Raw genomic sequence first — 25,560 nt, forward strand, 5'->3', positions numbered from 1 at the left:
TGGTATCTTGTTGTAGCAATGGAAAGCAGACTAATAAAGTTGCAATGTTCTATGAAGGCTAAAAGTAAACTCTAAGGATGAATGGGTTAGTCTCCTGCAATCATCTCTTATCAATTATGGGATCTTTAACTGACCCATGTATGCCTCATTCTCATGTGTAAAAAGGGTATGTATTAGTTGGGAAATTTAGACTCACAATTCTGAAGGGCCAAGTTCTGATGTCAAGGTGTTAGCAGAGCCAGGCTCCCCCTGAAGGCTCCAGGAGACAATTTGTTCCTTGCCTCTCTCCAGTTTCTGGTGGCTCTGGGTGCTCCCTGGCTTGCAGATACATCACTCCAATCTCTGCCTCTATGATTACATTGCCTCTTCTTTCTTGTGTGTATCTCATAAGTCTGCTTGTCATTAGATATAGGGCCCAACTGAATAATATAGAATGATCTGTAATCTCAAGATACTTAATTGCAAAGACACTTTTTTCCAAACAAGGTCATATTTCCAAGTTCCAAAGGTCAAGACATAGATATATATTTTGGGAGGCCATTATTCAATGCACTGCATGGTATGATAGTAGTTCACAAACACTGAGGGAGAAGATAAATGTAAAGTTCTCAGAACAGTACCTTGCAGAGAATAAATTCCACAAGTTATTGCTAGTATTGCTATTGTTATTAACACTGTTTCATGGTGACTGTCACAGAAGTTGGCACATAGATAGCCCTTATTTATTATTTTCCTATTTAAGAAGCTATATTTCTTAGATTAAAAAAGTAACTATTACACTTTAGATATATGACTAACAACAAGAGTTTAAATAGGCTATGCTAGTTAATCTTCACTTTATCAAGAAAACTCAACTGACAAGAATTCTCATCCCCTGTAAAACATGAGTATGGGCAGTGCGCCTATGTGTTGCCATTTCACAAAGCAAAATTATCAATGCTAATGGCATGCAGTGTATTGGGATTTTGTCAGTATTCAAATAGAGAATGACTTCATTTGAAATAAAGTTGAAGAGGCCAAGTATATGTGTAGACTTGGAAGGGCTAAGAAAGGAACCGTCACATAACTCTTCTGCAAGATTACAGATGTAAGGAGGAGCCAAGGTTGCCAAGAAATGACTTGTCCCAGATCACCCCTTGAGTTGGCAACAAAAGGGGTACTATTCGACCAGGTTCCTCCCAGTAGATCGGCTTCATCTTTTGTCACCATCTAATGAAAGAATAATTACTAACAACAACATATTTTATCAAAAGGACAAAGAAGATGAAGAATCAATTTTATGTGACCTAAAAGCTTATTATCATAGGCTTTCAATATTCTACCTCAATACACCCACATATAGGTATAAATAATACATTGTTAATTTAAATATCACTTTTATTTAGTAATAGCACCAAATAAAAGCAGCGTAACATCTTCCAAGCAATGTCCTCCAATTTTGACAACCAATATCCTCTACAATTTTCCTTCATATTAGGGTCAACCTTTTCTCTCCTTCACATACATTCTGCTCCAATGCAATGAAATTCTCACTAACTCCACAACTATTCCATGCATCCCCCTCTTTCATATTTTTGGCCAACTTTTTGTGCTTTGTGTCTTGAACATCTCCTCTGTTTCCATATCTCCAAACCCTAACATACTAGAGGACAGAGTTCAGATAACATTTTTTTTTATTTAACAGGCAGAGTTGGACAGTGTGAGAGAGAGACAGAGAGAAAGGTCTTCCTTCTGTTGGTTCACCCCCAAAATGGCCGCTATGGCCGGCACACTGCGCCAATCCAAAGCCAGGAGCCAGGTGCTTCCTCCCAGTCTCCCATGCGGGTACAGGGACCCAAGCACTTGGGCCATCCTCCACTGCCTTCCTGGGCCACGGCAGAGAGCTGGACTGGAAGAGGAGCAACTGGGACTAGAACTCGGTGCCCATATGTGATGCTGGCGCTGCAGCCGAAGGATTAACCAAGTGAGCCATGGTGCCAGCCCCCAGATAATGTTTCTTGTATCTGAGCCCCAAATTCACGTTTTCTATACCTCTTTGGCATTAGTTACTTCCTAATTTATATTTATCTTTATTCATTTCATATATCTCCTTTTAATTTATTAAAGTTCTGAGAACATAAAAAGAGAGAAAAAAAGAAAAAAGTTCTGAGAACATTTGTAATATAGTAGTTGAATAAATAATATTGTGTCAGATTTCATTAGAAACTTCCCATATCCACAAAAAGGACTTTCTGAGAGGTTAAACATGTGATGCTGACACCTTGGCCCCAGCTAAATGGAACCAGATGGGAACTCAGTTCAAGATTACCAATGCCTACTCTAACCAGAGACTATGAGGTGATGGATAGGGATGATAGTGATGTGCTGGTTCACACTGCTTCATGAGATCAGATTGTTTAATTTTCAGGATTTGAGGAGCTGGTGACATCACATTGTTAGCTTCAAACCAACTATAGTATGAGTATTTGCATGATAGAAAACCCCAAAATTTAAGTATTAAGGTTCCCCCCACCCAGTCTGACTTTCCAGCACATAACTGACGATAACCAACTAACTCTTCTCCCTTGTTGGCTTGAGTGTGAAACCTGCAGTCAGTGGTCCTTGAAACAAAGCCAGAACGAAGCCAAAGAGAGAAGGGTGTGAGTGGGAGACATGAGATAGTGAAAGGTATGCAGTAGCAAAAGCCACAAAGCTAAGAAACAGGAATATAAGTAAGTTCACTAACAAAGCCAGAGTGGTAGAGTTGTTATGGAGACAAATTCTTGGATTAAGAGCAGACTTCCACCCCGTTCCTGGAGTTTTGCTGGACCCCAGGCAACCTTTTCCAATTCCTGCTCATTGGTGAGACTAGCTCTAGAGTGATTCCTGTTTTCCTGTCTCTCTTCTCTCTCCTTCACAATGGACTTGCAGCTCAGACAGCATGCAGGAGCGACCAGCACACTTTACAGCTCATGAAGTACCTTCACATCCACCCTCATACTTAATCTTCACAGCAACCTGGGCGGGCACAGTCGCTAACTCTTGCTACCACATAGACAAGGAAGCTGAGGCTCAGAGAATCTACAGTCAGAAAAGAGAAGTGAGATAAAATGAACCCCAAGTTTTCTGGCATCAGAATCAAGACTTCAGTCCATGTTTGTCCTAGGTGAGCTGTACTTTCCTGTAGCATGAAAAGTGCCTTGACAATTTCCAATGTCAGATCACATTCCGTGAAAGACAGCAGGGGTAGTAAATCATCGGAAAAAGCACACAGGCCCAGAAATAGAAAAAGCGAAGGAGAACAGAGAGAGACAGAGATTAGGAGAAACTGAGATTTGAACATTTGGATACCATATCTAGAGAATATAGTGTGTAAGTACACACACACACACACATATACACATAAAAGGAGTCTTCAAAAAGTTTGTAGAAAATGCATAATATAAAATATTTATGAATGGATTTCAATTTTTTGCACCAAAATAAACTTACCTTTTATTCCATATTCCATGAACTTTTCAAACTACCCTCATATTTATGTACTGTTGCATAGACTGTATTAAATGTACATTGTGTGGCATCAAACATAACTGAGTTGAAATCCCAGCTTTCCTACTCCTTGGTCATGAGAACTTGGACAAGTCACTTACCCCTCCTGAGAGTCCATCCTTAAAATGGACATTAGTTTCTCTCTCCCTCATAAGACCCTAGTAGTTTTATGGAAAAAGGTATGTAACCTACTTGGCACAAAGTTTACCACAAGTGTTTTATCTATTGATGTACATTTTTAATTATTTTAAGTAAAATAATGAACCATTATGATCATTTTAATTCTCATTACTTTAATCCTAAAATAGAAAAATGCTGATGGTTAATGAAAGAACAGCTTTGTAGAAAATGAGGGTACTTTACACACGTGCAGAGTCTGCTCCACCAGGGGGGAAAAAATCATTGGGTACATACAATGTTCCAAATTAAAAGTGCTTAAATAAAACAAAGCAAAAACAGCTGCTGCTGGAATTTAGTCCCTAGACAGATCTGATTTTTGAAAATGACAAAGGGGCCAAATTGTACTTCGATTCCTAGGCTGCAAGAGCTTGGGCAATGTGATTGCTTTGCTGACAGCCTGCTCGAAAGAAGGATGCAGATGCTTGAGAACAAAGGCTATTGAGTGCTGGACACACAGCTTCCGGGGACCCTCAGTCTGCAAGGAATTCCCTAGCCATATCACAAACAGCATGGCTGAATTTCCATATGTTTTCTGAAATAGCAACCACCACAATGAAGGTGCTCTAATAGGTGCCCTAAATGCAAAAGGAACAGGTTAATTTTGATGTGGGATAACACTGTTTGCCATCAGCAGAGAAATCACCTGTGTTCTTCCCAGAGACCTTTGTATGTTGCTCTATCATTTCTGAGTAGTGTTTCTGCTAACAGATTACAGACAAAGAGTCATTCCAGTTGGAGGATTAGTTTCTCATGCTGTGACCCAGAAATTAGATTCAGGATATGTGCTACAGAGAGGTTTCTGAATATATCTGTTTTAAAGTTAGCAAAACAAATTGAATGCAAACAAAAAAATTGAACCAAAAATTAACCACCACACAATGCAGCACCTACTTTTTTATTCTAATTTTTTTTTTTAATTTGAGAGAGAGAGAATGTTTTCATCTATTAGTCATTCCCCAAACACCCACAACATCCTAGGGCTAGGCCAGTGCCAAAGCCAGGAGTCAGGAACTCAAGTCTCCCATATGGATGGCAGGAACCTGGAGCGATCATGCTGTCTCCCAGGGTCTGCATTAGTAGACAGAAGTTGGAGTCAGACCCCGGAGCTATATATTGAACCCAGGCATTGAAATATGGGAACTGATGCTGCCCCGACTCCTTCTCCAAACCTCAGCTACTGATCATGGCCAGGTATATTGAACCCAGGCATTGAAATATGGGAACTGATGCTGCCCCGACTCCTTCTCCAAACCTCAGCTACTGATCATGGCCAGGTATATTGAACCCAGGCATTGAAATATGGGAACTGATGCTGCCCCGACTCCTTCTCCAAACCTCAGCTACTGATCATGGCCAGGTGAGCATCTTAAGCACTGGACCACACACTCGTCCCAAGGAAGGGGATTTAAATTATGTCCATCCTAGCCACTGCCTGCCAGTATATCAGGAAGTTCCACCAATGGAAAAGATTCATCTCTTCTGAGAAGCATTGGTGGATGGAGATGCTTTCTGTCCATGGAAGTGGAAATATCCCAGGATGAGAGGTACCCCAGCTTAGCTTTCTTGACTTCCTTTCCCACTGTCAAGCTTCCATCCCATGATTCTATGACTGAGTGGCCGCACCTGTGCTCACTCTGCCTGAAACATTTCCTTGCTTTCCAGTTACTCACTGTCTCCTTTTGTCCATTTAGATCTCATATTGCACCCCACCACCACCACCACCCCCAACCAGATTCAGGAAGCCTAGGCTGAACCTAACCCCACCCATCATTCTAGGCTTGATAAACCACACAGAATATTGCTCAATGCCTCTTAAGACATGGCACTTACCCCTCTATTTGAATTTTGGTTTTCATGTGGATCTCAATCTCTTTCTCAGGGAAGAGATGTGAAATCACATCCTGAAGGGAAGATCAGAACCTGGAAGCCTGTCTGCAGTCACACCCACAGGTGCAGCTGGACCACAGTAGGTCTGAGCAGCGGGAACACAGCCCTGGCAGGCAGGAGAGCAGTGAGTTCCAGGGGAGAAGCAGGGAGCTTTAGAGACTGCAGGAGTGTCTGTCCAGCTGCTCCCGCCCCAGAGCTCCTTGGGGTCTTCTAGGCTGAGGTCAGTCCTTAAAAGGGCCACATTTGAAGCAAAGGAGTCTTTAACCATTTGTAGAAACATGGTCATGATCAGATAGCTTGAGGTCTGGAGAAGGAGTTGGGGCAGCATCAATTCCCCCACCACAGTCATGATAAGAAGGAGACGGAGTATGAAATTCTCAGCAGGAACTGTCAGAGGAGACCAGGGGCCCCGAACTGTCAAGATGGCACATGAAGATGTGTAGCCAAATGCGGCAATTGTGATCAGTCACAGTGATGCAGGCACATCCCTGTGTCCAGAGAAAGGGGCCACAAGGAAGACAAGGATTTGGTTTACAGTGTTGAGATTGGTTGGGGAAAGGAGATTAGAATTTCTCCTTGTGGTCCTCAAGGATAGGACCTCTCTAGATCACAATTTATCTGTGAGCTTGTTTGCCCATCCCTGGTTAGCATCCAGAATAAAAGCTGGCAGATGGAAGGTGCTAGAAAAATATTTGTTGGATGGGTGGATGGATGGATGGCTAACTGATTGTGTAAGTAATCCTGTGAGTAGGATTACTCACAGATAATGGTGCTTCTAGAAGTGGTACAAAAATTATTTCAATGGGGCTGTCCTCAGCCAAGAGTCTGGAAGGACAGACCCAGAGGCAAAGCAGAGATACAAAGTGAGCAGCTTCCTCAAGGCGTAGCCTCGGGGCAGTTAAGGGAGCAAAATTAGAAAGATCCCAAAGAGGAGCCTCACTGACTCATCCTGCTGCTGGGTGAGGTACAGCAAGAGGGAATACTCAGGACAGAGTTCCAATACACATATGGACAAAGAAGAAAGACTGTCTACTAGTGTGGAGAGAGATTACTATGGTTTGAATAGGACTTGGCTCCCCAACTCATGCACATGTTCAAACCCCAAAGCAGTAAATTCATGATACCAAAGAGAGTGGAGCCTTAATCCAATATAGTGACTGGGAGATGGGCCCAGTGGGAGGTCCTTGGGTCCGTGCAAGAGGGTTGTTTGTTTAAGGCAAGTGTGGACTAGCCTCTGTGTCTGCTTCCTGGCATTCCAAGTGGTTGCTCCAGTGTGTCACCTCCCCCAATGCCACCCTCAACCCTCATCAGACTCCAGACAATCGGGGCTGCTTGATCTTGGACTACGAAACTTCAAAATCATATGCCACAACAAACCTTTTGTCTTATAAATAAATGCTCCCAAGTATTGCAGTCATAATAATGAAAAACCAACTTACATATATGTATAGGTACACACATATATCACATATGCCTATACATCCACATACCCATTTTTTGGTGTGTGTGTGTGTGTGTGTGTGTGTATAAACATATGAAAGGAGGGGTGAGAGAGGGAGGGACAGAAAAGGAGGATGAGTGACATAATACACAGAGAAAGAAAGAGAGAGATTAAAGAAACTGGCTCACACCATTTTGGGAGCTGGCAAGTCCAATGTCAGGCTGAAAATGCAGGTAAAACTTAGTATTTCAGGGTTGAGTCAGGAGGCTGTAACTCAGGTGAGACTTCTCTGTTGCTGTCTAGAGACAGAATTCTTGCTTCTTCAGGAAACCTGTCTTCTCTCTTAAGGCCCATGCACAACAGGGAAGGTCATCTGCTTTCCTCCAAATAAAGGTACTATAAGTATCAACCACATTGACAAGATACCTTCACAGCAACATCTAGACTAATGTTCAGGCAAATATCTGGTCACTACAGCCTAGCCCAATGACACAAAGAATTTACCATCGTGACCACACCTCTACCAGCTTCCAGAAAGCTCCTATAATAGAAAGGGTAAAGTGGCTCTTGGCTTTGAAGATACTAACTTCTTTGGACTCCCTTCCAAACTGTGGCATGGGGAAACACATTCTGGGAGAGAGAATTAGCAGTCTGTAAAATGCTGACAAGGTGCAGACCAGACACAAACAGCTTCTTGACTGGGTGATTAATGCAGAAGGGCAGGGCTACCTAGGCAGCACCTTCTCAGCACACCCCTGCACCCCAGGCATGGTCCACCTGCCCATGCACCCTGTACTTCATGGGGCAGGGGTGGGACAATACCTAATTACACTCAATGAAAAGGAGTTCTTTTATCATTAGATGGGACTCTTGCCCCAACCTGCCACACCTGGCTGGAACAGGCCAAGTGAATTCCATTGCCAGTTGGCTGTAAATGTCTTTCCAGCCCCAAGCCACGTGTCCTTTCTGCTTAGCTGCATTCTGGTGTCATGGGAAAGCAGTCACACACCCCTTCCCTAAGTGGGCCAAGGGGAAGCGCCCAGAGCAGGCTGTGGGAAATCCTGGCTTCCAAGTCCTACTACTCTACAACCTGGCACTGGCTGGGGCTCCAGAGAATTTGCTGATTTGACTCACTGACTAAATCATGTTCAGGCCAGAAAAATCAAACTTTCTTTTTGTTTTATATTTATTTTTATTTTTAAAAACAAGGAATCTCATCTTCTCCCGACATGGATGTCATTTTGCCGTGTAGGTCATGGACACCCACGTAACAGGAGTTGGCAGTAGCATATACACAGGCTGTTTTACTCTTTGCTCCCTTACCTGCAAACAGGAAGGATCATCTCTGCCCACAGAGTCCTTGTTGGTGTTCCTTCATACTGGAGTCAGCATGCTTCACACAAAGTGTGTGTTGAACATAGCCCCCTTTCTCTTCCCTGCTTCCTATTGTCTATGTAACATTCTTATTGCAATGTAGCTTCCCATATGTTGTGCCACGGGATGACACAGCCCAGTGACACAAGTGTCAATTTTCTCCAACCAGCAGAAGTGGACACTGGCAGTCAGTTTGCCATATTTCCGGCTTTGGGGTGGATAGAAGGAAGACCCACTCTGTCTTCAAATTCATACATTCACTAGCATTCTCAGGCCTTTTGTTCCATAACAAAATTGACAGGTGAAATGAGTGGTTTCATAACATGATGACAATCAACCAGGACAAGCAGGCAAGGGCCTGAGCAAGAGGAGAGCAATGGAAAGGCAATCAGTAGAAAGTGCAGGGCCAGGCTTGGGCTGAGTGAATGAGTGACTGGGGAGAGACAAAGGGGGAATCTGAGTTAAAAAGCAGAGAGAAAGAGCAGGGCACTTTGTACATGAGCATCCTGCTTTTCTTGAGGTTCTGAGAATAATGATGGGAGACACAACATCTTCAGGTGAAGGAAGCAGGTGCATGGAAATTGAACTGCGTTAGGAGTTCCAATTGGAGGAATAGCCGGGGTGAAAGCCCTCAGACAGTGGACATATGCCAGCTGTGACCATTTGGATTGGAACACAGCAAGTACACAGAACCCCACAGAAGTCACTTCAAGGACTTGATGAGGACTTTGCCACTCTTCAGCTCAACCCCTGCAGTGGCCCCCATCTCCTTGGAAAGCAAAATCCTACCCAAGTCCCTGCCCCTCCAGCCACCTGCTACATCTAAGTCACCAGTGTTCTTGCCTGGAATACTACAGCAGCCTTTTAACTAGTCAGTCTGCTGTCAGCCTTGATCTTTTTAGTGCAATCTCCACAGAGCAGCCAGCGTCCCTGTAAAAGGAAATTCTCTGCTCCAAACATCTGCTTGGTTGATTCCACTGTCTCTTTCAAGCCTGCTAAGCTCCAGTACTCTCAGTGAGACCTACGCAGGCAACCTGTTTCCTACTGCAAATTCTCCTCAGTCCACACAGTCTCAATTTCTCTTCCTTACTCTTCTTCCTCTTTTTTCTCTACATGGTTCTGTCTGTTTTTTTTTTTTTTCATTTATTCTTTATCATCTGTGTAAGTGTAAGATTCCCCAAGGCAGGAATCTTTGTCTATTTTGTTCATGACTGTCTCCCAAGACCTGAGACAGTCCCTAAAACTGTATGCTCCATAAACATCTGTTGAATCATGAATGAATGAATGAATGGAAACTGGACTTAGGAGCAGGGGGACCCCAGTTTAAGTCCTTCAACTCTGCTGCCTCCATGCTACCCCTTTTAACAGACAGTTTAAGATTTCTGAGACTCGGTGTCCTCATCTGCAAAATGAGACATCCCTTGCATACCTCCTAAGATTAGTGTCTTAATTAACTGAATCAACTTTATATAAAGTACCTGGCATAAAATGGGCTTTCAAGGAATGTTAATTTTCTTTTAGTATTTTCAGTCAAAACACTAGAATATGTCAGAATACAGGCTCATGTATCTTGATATTCTGGGCTGAAATAATCCACAAACATTTGTGAACATCACCTCTGTTCAGGCACCATGCTAGGCCCAGCAAATCAGAATGGACAAGAAGGCAATATACTGTCACGAAGCACTGAAGCAATGAATCCCTGAGAGCAGCAGATATAACAGCTACAAACGTTAAATGTTCCAGTAGGAGCATGGAAAACCATCTAAATAAACTATAAAAAATACATTGGAGCACTTTTAGATTATAAGTTGTCAAATGGTGCAAGAGTTCCTATGTGCCCTTCACACAGCCTCCTCCAGTAATAACATCTTTTTTTCTTCAAGATTTATTTTTATTTATTTGAAAGGTATAGTTACGGTGAGGGGAGAGAAAAACTTTCCATCTACTGATTCACTCCCCAAATGGCCACAATGGCCAGGGCTGGGCCAGGCCAAAGCCAGGAACCAGGAACTTCTTCCAGGTGTCCCATGAGGGTGCAGGGGTCCAAGCACGTGAGCAATTTTCCACTGCTTTCCGATATGCTTAGTAAGCAACTAGATTGGAAGTAGGGCAGCTGGGACTTTAACCAGCACCGATATGGGATGCTGGTGTCACAGGTGGTGGCTTTACCCACTATGCCACAAAGCTGGCCCCAGTAGTAACATACATATGTTTAAATGTAGGTATCAATTTGACTGAATAAAGGGAAACTTAGATTCTGAGAAAGCATGTATTTTGGGTGTGCCTCTGAGGATGTTTCTGGAAGTGATGGATATATGAGTTGGTAGACTGAGTGAGGAAGACCCTCAGTGTTGGCAGGCACCATCCAGTCAGCTGGAGTCCTGGACATAGAACAAAGGCAGAAGAAGGGTGAATTGGTGAATTAATATTCTCTCTTTCTCTCCCTTGGAGCTAGAATAGCCTTTATCTCCTGACCTTGGACACCACAGCTCCTGGCTCTGTAGCCATTGGACTCTGGAACTTACATAAGGAGGTCCCTGGGTTTTCAGACCTTCAGCCTCATACTGAGAGTTACATCATCAGCTTCCCTGCTTCTGATCCTTTGGACTTAGACTGAGTCACACCGCTGGGTCTCCAGCTTTCAGATGCACTATTGTGGGACTTCCAAAGCTTCCTTAACTAAGAAAGCCAATTTCCCTAATAAAGCCTCTATCTATCATCTACCTACCTATCTATCTATCTATCATCTATCTACCTATCTATCTATTCATCCATCCTTTCAACCATCCTTTGGGTTCTCTCTGTCTCTCTGATGAGCCCTGACTAATATAGTTTCAACTACAAACCTTATTCATATTTTACCAGTCTTTACACATATTGTGTGAGCTATAATTTGTATATTAGTTTGGGTGTCCTCCAGAAGCTCGTGTGTTAGGGGTCTGGTCTCCAAATTGTTAGGTTATTTGCTAATGAATTATTGTTAATGGTTAAAGGTAGAGACTTCATCCAGTTGAAGGATGAGGTCTTTGGGTGGTGATTAGATTGGATTGAGTTACAGTAGTGACCCCTGGATCATGATGGCTTTATAAAGAAAGACATACAGACACAGAGGAAGAGCATCTCCCGGGCTCACCACACAGTCCTCCTTCTAGACAGAGTCTGCCATCCATTGGCCTCATTAAACACCAGACTACTGGGACCCCCGATCTTGAACTGTGGACTTGCAAAACCATGAACCAAAAAAACCTTGGTCCTTCATAGGTAGCTTCTATCAGGTAGGTTAGTGGTTATAACAAAAACTTTCTAAAATGGTGCATTTATGTATGGCGTACAGAGATTGTTATCACATATATGTAGAGGAATTGTTAAAGAAAATCAGAGAAGATGTCACAAGGTTGACAAAGTATCTTGTTCCTTTCTCCTAACATTCTGGCGATCAGGATTGAATATTGTCACCTTACAGAGAGTATTGTGAAGCTCAGAAAAGCCAAGAGACTTGCTGAAGAGGACGTAGTTCAGAAGCAGCTGAGCCAGAGCCTGCAGTTTTCTAAGGCTCAATGCGTGGTCTATTAAGGTCTCTTGCCTTAAGGAAGGGGGATGGTATGAAAGAGCATTGGGAATTACTGGGGCTCTGTCTTCAGACTTGATGGGCTATAGACAATTTTGTTGCTATAGGAGTGCTGTTTTGTAAGCACCAAATTGCTGTTTCCCGTGATTTTGCTCTCATATTTGGGTTTTAGAATAGCTTTTTATAAAATGCAGGGAAAAGAGCCCCTGTTCCCCAGGAAACCCCCACTCTCCTTATCCTTGTCAGCCAGAATCACCTCTCAGGGCTGTCAGCTAGAATCCTGCAGAGCAAAGAAAGCAAAAAGGTTTCAAAACAGGAGGACATGGAGAGCGGCTTAAGCAGCTTGGGAAGAATTCTACAGAAAGAAAGTGACTGCTGTCCCCCTCCCTCTGAGGCTCCTTTTTGTTGGCCAGTCTGGCTGAAAGCAGCAGGGCCTGAACTTCAGCCAAGGCACAATGGGCTTTTTTGGCTAAGAGAAGTCATTGTGGTCATGATGGGCTGGAACAGGAGGGAAGCATTTTATAGGGTAACAGGGCCTACCAAATGTCGGCTTCGGTGCCTGCAGGATGTCATTTAATTCTGCAAGCACTTACAACACACCTGCTTCATCCCAGGCATGCTCAAATAATAGACAATGCAGGCCTCTACTGAACTCTTGAACTATTAGAGGAGTCATTCATTCCATCCATCCATTCATTCACTCATTCACTTAATGTTTCACTTCTTTCACCATATAATTTAGTAATTAAGAATGTATCCTTGAAGTAGGAGAGACGGCTTCATTCATTCATTCAATAAATACTTATTCAGTCTCTACTAAGTGCTTAGGGAATTAGGAAACAGAGGCAGACAAAATATAGATCCCTATCCTCAAGAACATTGACTGATTCAGGAGTGGAGAAAGAGAGAGATAGTGACCAATAAGCATAACAAATAAAGGACATAGTACTCATATGTTGGAAGCTGGCAAAAGCTATGGGAAGAAGAAAACAGAACAGAAGAAGGGTCTGGGGAGTACAGGACGGGGGAATTTAGAACACAACATTAAATTAGGTTGACAAGGTAGAACGTATTGAGAAGGCTACATGTGAGCAGAGACCAGAGCAAGTGAGAGAGGGTAGGCAGGAAGCGTAGACAAGGAGTTGGGGAGGGGAAGGAATGCAGATAGAGGAACAGCTACAGACAAGGTCCTAAGGCAGGGCCATGCCTTCTCTGTCCAGGAACAAAAAGAAATCCCAAGGAGAGGCACAGAGTAGGAAGGAAGAGGAGTAACAGGACTAAGGCTAGGGGCACATTACACAGGGCATGTGGGCCGTGGGAGGGTGTCTGCCTTTATTGAGTGACATGAGTTTCCATGGCAGGGTTTTAGTTGAGAAGTACCATAATCTAACTCATGTTTTAACCGAATCACTCTGGCTGCAATACTGGATAAACCTTAATGGTGGGGCTGGCGCTGTGGCACAGTAGGTTAATGCCCTGGTCTGAAGCACCGGCATCCCATATGGGCACTGGTTTGAGACCCGGCTGCTCCACTTCCAATCCAGCTCTCTGCTATGGCCTGGGAAAGCAGTAGAAGATGGCTCAGGTCGTTAGGCCCCTGCACCCATGTGGGAGACCCAGAAGAGGCTCCTGGCTCCTGGCTTCAGATAGGCTCAGCTCCAGCTGTTGCGGCCAATTGGGGAGTGAAGCAGCTTATGAAAGACTCTCTCTCTCTTTCTCTCTCTCTCTCTCTCTCTCTCTCTTTGTGTGTGTGTGTAACTCTGACTTTCAAATAAATAAATAAATCTTTTAAAAAAACTTAATGGTGCAAAGCCATAGGCGAGGGAACTGCAAAACCACCAAAGCAACAATCCTGACAAGAGATGACAACAAGTAACTCAGGCCAAGATAGTAATAGTGGAGATGAGAAGCTCTGGGTTCTAGATATATTTTGAAAGCCAAATCAAATACTGAGGGATTGACGTTGGAGTTCAAGAGAAAGGAATTACTTAATTAAGATTCTAAAATTTATTCCTGAACCAATAAGAACTATTATGAGGCTTAATAAAAGTGTAATCTTGCAAGTGGGTGTTTAGTCTAGCAGTTAAGATGCCCATGGCCCACTTCAGAGTGCCTGGGTTCAATTCCCAGCTCCAGCTCCTGTGTGCAGCTTCCTACTAACGCAGACTCTGGAAAGCAATAGTGACAGCTCAAGTAATTTTCATCCTGTCATCCATGAGGGAGACTGGGATTGTGTTCCCGGCTCCTGACTGCAGCTCCAGTGCAGTCCCAGTTCTTGTGGTCATTTAGAGAGCAAACTGGCAGAAAGGAACTCACTCTCTCTCTATCCGCCTCTCTTATTAAAAAAAGAAAAACAAAAAAAAGTGTGATCTTCAATTTTCTTCTTTGTAATGTGGAAAATACTAATTTTTACATTATGGGATTGTTGTGACTATTAAGAGATAAAACAGGTCGAGTCTTTAGTTTATGAAGAAAACACGTAAGAAGGGTAGATAATCCAGTGACTGATGTGACAGCACATGCAAGGCACAACAACAACACATTGAGGGATTTTGAGAGACTGAGTACAGATGGGGAAGATCACTACTAACCACTGCATAACCTTTGGTGGATGTTTCAACCTCACTCTATTTCTCAATATGCAAAATGCAAGAGAAGCTGACTGAGATCAAAAGGTTGCAAGGAAATCCACTATAATTTATTTTATTTGAAAGGCAGAGTTACAGAGAGGAAGAAGAGTGAGAGAGAGATCTTGGATCCACTGGTTCATCCCCCAACTGCCTGCAACATCTGGGATTGGTCCAGGCCAAAACCAGGAGCCAAGAGCTTCATCTGGATTTCTCATGTGGGTGCAGGAGCCCAAGCACCTGGCCCATCCTCTGCTGTGTTCCAGTTCATTAGCAGGGAGCTGGATTGGAAGTAGAACAACTGGGATACAATCCCACCCACATGGGATGCTGGTACCACAGGAGGCAGTTTAACCCACTACACCACAATGCTGGCCCCATCACCACATGTTTTTATAAATTAAATTTTACTGGAAAACAGTCATGCTCATTTTTTATGTATTGTTTATAACAGCTTTCCTGCTACAGCATTGTGAAATAGTTGTGACAGAGACTGTATGGCATTTTGCAGAAAAGGTTTGCAAATCCTTAATATAGACCATTGTTTTTCACACTGGTAGCTGACATAGACATAGGCATGACAGCAAGCTGGGAAATTCTTGCTTCGAATGAAATCTCAGCCAGGAGCCTAACACAAGGCCATAACATAGCAAAGGGTGGATGTGGTCTGGCTGAAGAGTGGTGGTGGGGGGAGGAATGCGGGCTGTGTCAGTTCCATCCATGACACCAACCTGTCCTCTTCATCCCTGAGCCATCTTTTTTTAAAATTTTATTTAAGTTATACAAGTTTTATTTTTTCATATATACAGAATTAGGAACATAGTGATACCTCCTCACCACCCTCCCTCCCACCCACACTCTAATCCTTCCTGCTCCCTCTCACATTCCACTCTTAATTTTCACAAAGATCTATTTTCAGTTTACTTAATGATCGTATAGTTAACCCTACACTAAGTAAAGATTTCAGCAAATAGTATGAAGAGAAAAAGAAAAAAAAAAAAAAAAACCACTGTTCCTCAACAGGAGAGACAAGGGCTGTAAATAATCATTGAATGTCAAAATGTCTAATCTACTCCAATACATTATATTTTAGGTAATCTATTAGTTACCTCAGATCAGGAAAAACATATGCTATCTGAGTTTTTGGGACTGGCTTATTACACTAAGTATAGTGGTTTCCAGTTGCATCCACCTTGTTTTAAATCACAGGATTTCATTTTTTTTTTTTACAGCTGAGTAGTACCCCATAGTGTGTGTGTGTGTGTGTGTATAATAATAATTTCTTTATCAAGTCAACAGTTGATGTACAGTGGAGTTGACTCCATATGTTAGCTATTGCGAATTGTGCTGCAATGAACATGGGAGTACAGATAACTCTTTCATATGCTAATTTCTTTTGGTTTGGGTAAATTTCTGGGAATGGGATAACTGGATCACATGGTAGGTCTAATTCAGATTTCTGAGGTATCTTCATACTGTCTTCCACTATGGCTGCACCAGTTTACATTCCCACCGACAGTGGATCAAGGTACCTTTCTCCCAACATCCTTGCAAGCATTTGGCATTTGTTAATTTCTGTATGAGAGCCATTCTAACTGGAGTGAGGTGAAACCTTACCATGGCTTTGATTTGCTTTTCCCTGATGGCTAATGATCCTGGGCATTTTCTCAAGTATCTGTTGGCCATTTGAATTTCCTCTTTTGAAAAATGCCTGGGGTAGGCCGGCGCCGCGGCTCAACAGGCTAATCCTCCACCTAGCGGCGCTGGCACACCGGATTCTAGTCCCAGTCGGGGTGCCGGATTCTGTCCCAGTTGCCCCTCTTCCAAGCCAGCTCTCTACTGTGGCCCAGGAGTGCAGTGGAGGATGGCCCAAGTGCTTGGGCCCTGCACCCCATGGGAGACCAGGAGAAGCACCTGGCTCCTGCCATCGGATCAGCATGGTGCGCCGGCCACAGCGCGCCAGCCGTGGTGGCCATTGGAGGGTGAACCAAGGGCAAAAGGAAGACCTTTGTCTCTGTCTCTCTCTCTCACTATCCACTCTGCCTGTCCAAAAAGAAAAAAAAAAGAAAAAAGAAAAATGCCTGGGGGCCAGCACTGTGGTGTAGCAGCTAAAGCCGCTGCCTGCAGTGCTGGCATCCCATGCAGGCGCTGGTTTGAGTCCCAGCTGCTCCACTTCCAATCTGGCTCTCTGCTGTGGCCTGGAAAGCAGTGGAGGATGCCCCACATCCTTGGGCCCCTGCACCCACGTGGTAGACCTGGAGGAAGCTCCTGGCTCCTGGCTTTGGATTGGCCCGGCCCCAGCTGTTGCAGCCATTTGGGGAGTGAACCAGCAGTTGGAAGATCTCTCTCTTGCTCTCTCTCTCTCTCTCTCTCTGCCTCTCCATCACTCTCTGTGTGACTCTTTTAAGTAAATAAATAAATCTTAAAAAGGAAAAACACCTGTTTAAGCCCTTTGCCTATTTCTTAACTGGATTGTTTGCTTTGTTGTTGAATTTCTTGAGCTTTTTATAGATTCTGGATGTTAACCCTTTATCAGCTGCGCAGCTTGCAAATCATTTCTCCCATTCTGTTGGTTGCCTCTTCTCTATGCTGAGTGTTTCTTTTGCAGTGCAGAACTTTCTCAACTTGATGTAATCCCATTTGTCAATTTTGCCACTGATTTCCTGTGCTTCTGGAGACTTTTCCAAGAAGTCTTTGCCTACTCCAATCTCTTACAGTTTCCCCAATGTTCTCTAGTGATGTGATGGTATCAGGTCATAGATTAGGTCTTTCATCCATGTTGAGTGCATGTTTGTGTAAGGCATAAGGTATGGGTCTAGTTTCATACTTCTGCATGTGAAGATCCAGTTTTTCCAGCACCATTTTTTGAAGAGACTGTCCTTACTTCAGGGATTGATTTTAGCTCCTTTGTCAAAAATAAGTTGGTTGTAGATGCATGGATTGATTTCTGGAGTTTCTATTCTGTTCTACCGGTCTACAATTTTTGTGCCAGTACCAAGCAGTTTTAATTATAACTGCCCTGTAGTATGTCTTGAAATCAGGTATTGTGATGCTTCTGGATTTGTTTTTTTGGGTTTTTGTTTGTTTCTGTACAAGATTGCTTTAGTTATTTGGGGTCTCTTGTGTTTCCATATGAATTTTAGCATCATTTTTTTCTAGATCAGCAATGAATATCACTGGTATTTTGATGAAACAGGAACCTCAGGTGCTTTTTAAGGTCTCTGATTCTAATGGTTTATATAACAGATAAAGTCTAGATATATTTAGATTCAAACTGATCAAAATGATAAAAATGATCTTTCTGTTATTATGAGGGCACTTCAAAAAGTTTGTGGAAAAATGGAAGTTTATTTTGATGCAGAAAATTTTGAAGTCCATATATATGAATATTTAGCAAGGAAGCCATGCCACGTAAACTTTAGGAATTGGATAAACTAATGCTTTTGTTGAAAGTCTCAAGATTGGTCATATGCATGAGAAGGTAATGCTACACTTGGTAAGGCCAAGACTTAATTCTTGCTGTGGCAGATACTCCCAATCTCAAAAATGAGAGAATGTTTCCTCATTGCTGGTTTCTGTTCCTTTTTTATTACATATGGCCAACATCATTACATTATAAAACCCCTGAAAATACTTAATTTCTGTCATGTTTGCCCTTTCTAATTAAATGTTTATAAAGAAGAATCTTCTCTGTACACCTCCCTCTATTTTCTCCTGATATGGATATGTGTGCTGTGGTCTGTGTTTCCCCCTCCCTAAAATTCATACATTGAAGCCCTAACTCCAAATGTGTTGGTTTTTGGAAACAGGCCTCTGAGAGGAAATAGGGATCAAATGAAATGATGAGGGTGGGTCTCTCGTGATGGGATTACTTTCCTTACAGGAAGAAGCTTCAGAGAGCGTGCTTCCACTCCTTCCCTCTCCACAATGTGAGGGCACAGTCAGAAGGTGGCTGGCTGCATGTCGGAACGAGAACTCTCACATGGGAATCAAACTAACTGGCCCCTCAACCATGGATGTGTAGCCTCCTGATTTGTGAGAAAATACACTTTTGTTGAATCCACCGGTCGATGGCATTTTGTTACCAAGACACTGTATCTGCAGTCCCATTAGCTTACCAAACCAGTCTCTGACCTCCTCTTTCAACCAGATTTGCGAATTCACCTGTTACAGGAAATGTTGCTTCCCTGACTTCTGCTCAGTCCTTCACACTAGTGCAAAATCAACAGCCACACGTTGGCCAACATCAACTTGCTCTCCTACACAAAAATCCCATTGCTACGGTTCAAAATAAAGTTAGCTACCCAATTTCCTCCTCGATACTCACCTCCCCTTCCTCACTTCTATTAATGTCACCATCACCCTCCCAAACAGGTTAACAACCCTAAGATTCTGTTTTATACTCCTCTCTGCCCTGCAAAAACCAATCCAACAGAGGAGAATCTTGCAATATAAAGATAATGATGATGATATTTTTAGATGAAGAAGTTTTTTCAGAGACATGAAAAAACAATTACAATAACAGCAATATTTATTCAGTATTGATTATGAAAAGGACCATCTAGTATCCCATCTCAATTACATATTTTGTATTCATCTCATTTGCTCCACCTCCAAAGCCACCTTCCAGCTCAGACTCTGGTGACCTCTCCTCTAGACTCTTCCTGAGACTTCTAATTCACGTCTCTGGCTCCTCTGCCTTTCACAAGCCGTACAAATAAATCTCTAGGTGCGTTTCTGATCATATCACTCCTCTGCTCAAAAACCATCAGCTAGTGCTCCATTGTTGATGAATAAAGTCAGACACATGTTTCTAATTTCAGTTCCTTTGTGATCTGGAGTCAATCTACCTGCCTATCTTTAATTCTATTTCCCTTTTTATACTCAATGTGCAAGTTTAAAGGAGTCATTTAACTCCCTACTGAACACAGTCCTCATTTCCCTCTGTCCTATTCCACCTGCAATAGCTCCCTGAGCTTTTCTGCTTGTCCACATCTTTCAGATCAAACTTTACCTTTCATCATGTAAGAATCTAATGTGGGTGCTTCTGCTGGGCAGAAAACTTTCCTCCACAAAGTGATTCTCCTTGTGGTCCTGCCGCTTCCTGGGATTCCTGTGCCCTCTGCCTCTAGCTGGTAGGAGAAAGTCAGCATAGAAAAAGCAACACCACCTCCTATCACGGCCACCAGGACAGTTATCACTTACATTCCTGTTCCCCTCGGAGAATGAGTCGGTTGGTCCCTCTCTGATGCAAAACAGCAAGGGAAAAGTGTGATTCCTGGCTGGGCTGCTCCTTCACAGAGAGAACTCTAGTCCACACACAGGAATAGACGTGCTGGGTGGAGACTGAGCCAGCTCACTCCGATGAAAGGGGCAGGTCTTGCATCAAAACCACAGGGGAAGTTCTGCAACAAAACCATAAAGGTGGTGTCCATCATTTATTGGTTTAGTGCACCTTTTTGTGCTAGAAATTACACACATACACATACACACACACACACACACAGGAAATTCAAAAAGTGGGAAAATGAAATTAAAAGATAAGTTTATTTTGGTGGAAAAGTTCTGAAATTCATGCATAACTTTCTCATAATCTTCATTTTCTATGAACTCTTTGAAGTACACACACACACACACAAACATTAATATATATATTATTTCCAACACAGAGGAGAATCTTGCAACATAAAGATAAGGATGATGATATTTTTAGATGAAGAAGTTTTTTCAGAGACATGAAAAAATAATAATAATAACAGCAATATTTATTCAGTACTGATTATGAAAAGGACCAGGGGCTTCATAAACAAGGTTACTCAAGTTTATAAGCTGTTCAGCAGGTTTTGAACCCAGGCTAGCCTGATTCTCAAGTCCACGCTCCATGCATTACCAGTGCTATCTTTCCTTCATGGTACACAGCTAAAATGCACATAACAATAGAAGCTAATATCCAAGAAGAGCTTCTTATTTGTCAGTCTCAATTATATGCCTTTTACATGTACAAGTATTAGAATATTTAATTTACAACATATTGTATTATAGTTATATGTAACACAATTATATGTAACTCGCTGTATTCTCACAGGGGACTACTATATATACGGGTCTAGCACAGTGGTAAAATTGGTTAAAACCCCAGCCTGCAGCACCAGCATCCCATGTGGGTGCTGGGATGGACACCCAGCTGCTCCCTTCCAATCCAGCTCTCTGCTATGGCCTGGGAAAGCAAGAGAGGATGGCCCAAGTCCCTGGGTCCTGCACCCACGTGGGAGACCCAGAAGAAGCTCCTGGCTTTGGCTCAGCTCTGGCAGTTGCAGCCATTTGGGGAGTGAACCAGCAGATGGAAAACCTCTCTCTCTCTCTGTCTCTACCTCTCCCTTTAACTTTTTCAAATAAATAATAATAATAATAAACAAATTATATGTATAGAGTGTATACATTTTAATTTTATATATTTTATAAGATATATTGATTTATAAAATATATACACATTTGCATACAGTATATAAATATGTACTGTGTATAAACACAGATAACAGTATATACATAGATATATGAACATATTCATCTGTTCACATCTGTTTGTGTATATATCTGTATTGAATGGTTCCATAACATATAGTTCTTATTTTCTGTGTATATTTATTTACACATATATACCCTTACAGAATTGTATCATGTTCTTTATAGAAATAGGGAAACTGAGGCATAAAGAGGCCAAATAACTTGTTCAGGAGCTCCTAGTGAGCAATGGTCCTGCCAAAGTGAGCCTGGGGAAGCCAGAGCTCTTAGCACAGAGGCTTCCACCTGAGCTCAGTCTCTCGGTGTGCAGGCCTGCTGATGTCCTCAGACACGAGGCAGAGAGGTCACTGTCACAGATTTGTGCTATGTGCATCATTCTATTCCTTGTGTCTAAGATTGCCTGGCATCTGTCAGCAGCTATTTGTTGAACTGAATTGACAAAGTTCAGGGAAAATTGTTACCAAAAGTAAGACTAGAATTTAGACTCTGTGAGGTTAGAGGAGGAGCAACGATGCCTGCCAGAAACAGAAAATAGCGTGGCATTTCAAGAAGCAAATTAAAGTCTGAGTGTTTGGAGAACTTCTCACTGTTTGTCTTTCTGGGGAACTTGTGCGTTTTGGCAGCGGGCCAGGGCTGAAAGAAGTCCACTTCACCTCACCCAGCCCATTGAGAACCACCTCCAAACCCTCTTCTTCTGTGCTTCTCAGCCAAACAGTGCTCAAGGGCTCTGGAGACAAGAAAATGCTTTTCTGTTTGCATTGAAGGTTTCAGAAAGACGGATGAGGCAGAGTGAAATCTCGGGTTCTTAGCAGTTCATCTTGTATGTTTGGGACATAAATAAAAATGGGACCTGAGAGAGGAAGGTCTTGGAATTTTCCGATGAGGGAACTCGGACTCATAATAAGTAAGATTTGTGAGGGGGCATTTGATAACACAAACACAGTCGCTTCCAATATCCTGGATAATCCATCCAAATCAAAACCATCCAAATCTTACCAGTTTTTTTCCCCCAAGTAAGAGGAAGTAGGTTTTCATTTGGCTGTTTGCTTTTGAGGTTGTTAGTGCTTCTGTGTTTATTTTTAATAAACTGGTATTTAGACTTTCTGTGAAAATGAAGTATTGCACTTACACTTCGTTCTTCTGTTCCAAACAAATAGAACTGACAGAAATATAATTGTGTGTGTGTGTGTGCATGTTGCCAGAAATAAATGGGGAGGGGGGAGCTGACTTCTCTCAAATGAGGAACCGAGCAAGGACACAACAAGTGAGCACAGCTGTAGCCAGAGCTTCCCACCTCTGTGTCTGTAGTCATAGTGGGCAAATGGCTCAGGTCCCACAGGGTGACTATGATAAAACTTCATCATCAAAGATGGGGGTCAGGGCTCCAGTCACCACTCAGAGTCACTGAATGGATATTTAGAATTTTCCCAATTATGAAAAGGGAAAACAATCCCCCTGCCCACTTTGTGGATGTTGGCAAGTATCAGGCCTGAAAGACTCTGGAGGCCCCCGCCACCCACTCATAATCGGGAGCAGAACCAGGGGATTCCAATTCAATCCCATCAAGGTGGCATGTACCAATGCCATCTCACTAGTCCAAGTGATCAATTTCAGTTCACAATTGATCATAATGAAAGGACTAAGAGTCAAAGGGATCACATAAACAAGACTAGTGTCTGCAAATACTAACCAATAGAATAAAAAAGGGCGAGAATGATCCAACATGGGAAGCGAGATACACAGCAGACTCACAGAATGGCGGATGTCCTAAACAGCACTCTGGCCTCAGAATCAGCCGGATCCGGCTGAAAAGCCCATGAGAGTATTTCAGGAATGGAAAGCCAAGTCACTCTGTCAACAAAAAAAAAATTACCTAAATGAAAGATCTCCATGAGTGAGATCCCAGTGGAAAGAACAGGTCATCAAAGAAGGAAGTACCTTTCTCTGAAGGGAGGAGAGAACTTCCACTTTGAATATGACCTTCTCTAAATATGATCAGAGTAGGTGAACTCAAAAGGCTTCCATAGCCTTGGCAACTCATGACAAGAGCCTAGGGTGATTACTGATGCCATAAACAAGAGTGTCAATTTGTTAACTCAACAACAGGAGTCACTGTGCACTTACTCCTCATGTAGGATCTCTGTCCTTAATGTGCTGTATATTGTGATTTAATGCTTTAACTAGTACTCAAACAGTATTTTTCACTTTGTGTTCTTTGTGGGTGCAAACTGATGAAATCTTTACTTAATATATACTAAACTGATCTTCTGTATATAAAGATAATTGAAAATGAATCTTGATGTGAATGGAAGGGGAGAGGGAGCGGGAGATGGGAGGGTTGTGGGTGGGAGGGAAGTTATGGGGGGAAAGTCATTGTACTCCATAAGCTGTACTTTAGAAATTTATATTCACTAAATAAAAGTTAAAAAAAAGAAAAAAAAAGTTCAAAGGAAATTTGAAATAAAAAATAGGAATATTTATGGAAAAATGGCAAGGCACAGTCATTACTTAACAATAGTCACCCTGAATGTAAATGGCCTCAACTCTCCAGTTAAAAGACACAGACTGGCTTAATATATTAAAAAACAAAACCCATCTATTTGCTGCATACAAGAAACACATCTCACCAACAATGATACTCACAGACTGAAAGTTAAAGGATGGAAAAGATAATCCACACTCACAGAAACCAAAAAAAGAGCTCATGTAGCCATCCTAATATCAGACAAAATAGAGTTTCACACAAAAACTGTTAAACAAGACAAAGAATGTCACCATGTAATGATTACGGAATAAATTCAACAGGAAGATGTGACTTTGATAAATATATATGTACCCAATTACAGGGAACCTGGTTACTTAAAAGAAATGTTAAGGGACTTAAATGGAGAAATAGACTCAAATAGAACAGTGTTAGCCTGAGACATCAGGTAAAAAAAAGATACAAAGGGATGCAAATTGGGAATAAAGAAGTGAAACTAACACTATTTGCAGATGCCATGGTTCTATATATAGGGGATCCAAAAGAGTCCATCAAGAGACTATTGGAACTCATAGAAGAGTTTGGAAAAGTAGCAGGATATAAAAATCAACACAGAAAAATCAATAGCCTTTGTATACACAGATAATACCAAGGCAGAGAAAGAGCTACTAAGACCAATCCCATTCACAATAGCTACCAAAAATATCAAATACCTTGGAATAAATTTTACCAAAGATGTCAAATATCTCTATGATGAGAATACCAAAACATTAAAGAATAAATAGAAGAAGATACAAAAAAATGAAAAAATCGTCCATGTTCACAGATTGGGAGAATCAATATCATCAAAATGTTCATGCTACCAAAAACAATTTACAGATTCAATGCAATACCAGTCAAAATATCAAAGAAATTCTTCTCAGATATAAAAACAAATGATGTGAAATTCATATGGAAACACAGGAGACCCCAAATAGCTAAAGCAATCTTATATAACAAAAACAAAACTGGAGGCATCACAATACCAGATTTCAAGACATACTACATGGCAGTTATAATCAAATAGCCTGGTACTGGCTCAAAGACAAATGGAGAAACCAATGGACAAGAATAGAAATGCCAAAAATCAATCCATGCATCTACAACCAACTTATCTTTGGCAAGGTAAATAAAATCAATGCCTGAAGCAAGAATAATTTCTTCAACAAATGGTGCTGGAAAACTGGATCACTGCAGAAGAGATCATACGGATAAGATTAAAGTGATCATATAGATAGGATAAGATTAAAGTGATTATATAGATAGGATAAAGTATTAAAGTGATCATATAAATAGGACCAAATGTTCATTAAAATTAATAGAATTAAAAAGGAGTGAATGCTCCAACATGGGAAGCAGTCCATACAGCAGACTCACAGAATGACAATCACCTAAAGTTGCACTCTGACTTCAGAATCAGCCCTAAGGCATTCTGGTCTGGCTGAAAAGCCCAAGGGAGCATGTCAGGCATGGAAAGCCAAAATAATGTGGCAAAAAATGTTCTACATGAAGGACCTCTGTGGGTGAGACCCCAGTGGAAAGAAGTGGTCATCAAAGAAGGATGTACATTTCTCTGAAGGGAGGAGAGAACTTGCACTTTTGCTTATGGCCTTGTCCTAATACTGAAGGAGTTTGTAAATCCAAAAGACTTCCATAGCCTAGGCAGCTCTTGTCAAGAGCCTTGGGTGATCACTGACATCATACATAAGAGTGTTAATTGTTTAATAAACAATAAGAGTCACTATGTACTAACTTCCCATGCAGGACTTCAGTCCTCAAAGAGTTGTATTATGAGACTTAATAGTTAAACTTGTTCTCAAAGAACTACTTCATTTTAGTGTATTAAATGGAGGATATTCTTATGTTTCATAAGTGATAACTATTTCTAAGTACTTGCAAAAGATGTATC

General features: G+C 42.0%; 1 long non-coding RNA gene across 1 annotated transcript in view; it reads right to left on the bottom strand.

Moving 5' to 3' along the window:
* The window catches only part of LOC103352270 (uncharacterized), a 140,749-nt gene that overhangs the window by 56,837 nt on the left and 58,352 nt on the right, over positions 1–25,560 (bottom strand). Inside the window, exon 3 of the long non-coding RNA XR_011386189.1 lies at positions 19,814–20,013. This is a non-coding gene — a long non-coding RNA (uncharacterized lncRNA). The remainder of the gene's footprint in view (positions 1–19,813; positions 20,014–25,560) is intronic.

This window comes from Oryctolagus cuniculus, chromosome 2 (genome assembly GCF_964237555.1).
Source record: "Oryctolagus cuniculus chromosome 2, mOryCun1.1, whole genome shotgun sequence".
Lineage (NCBI taxonomy): Eukaryota > Metazoa > Chordata > Mammalia > Lagomorpha > Leporidae > Oryctolagus > Oryctolagus cuniculus.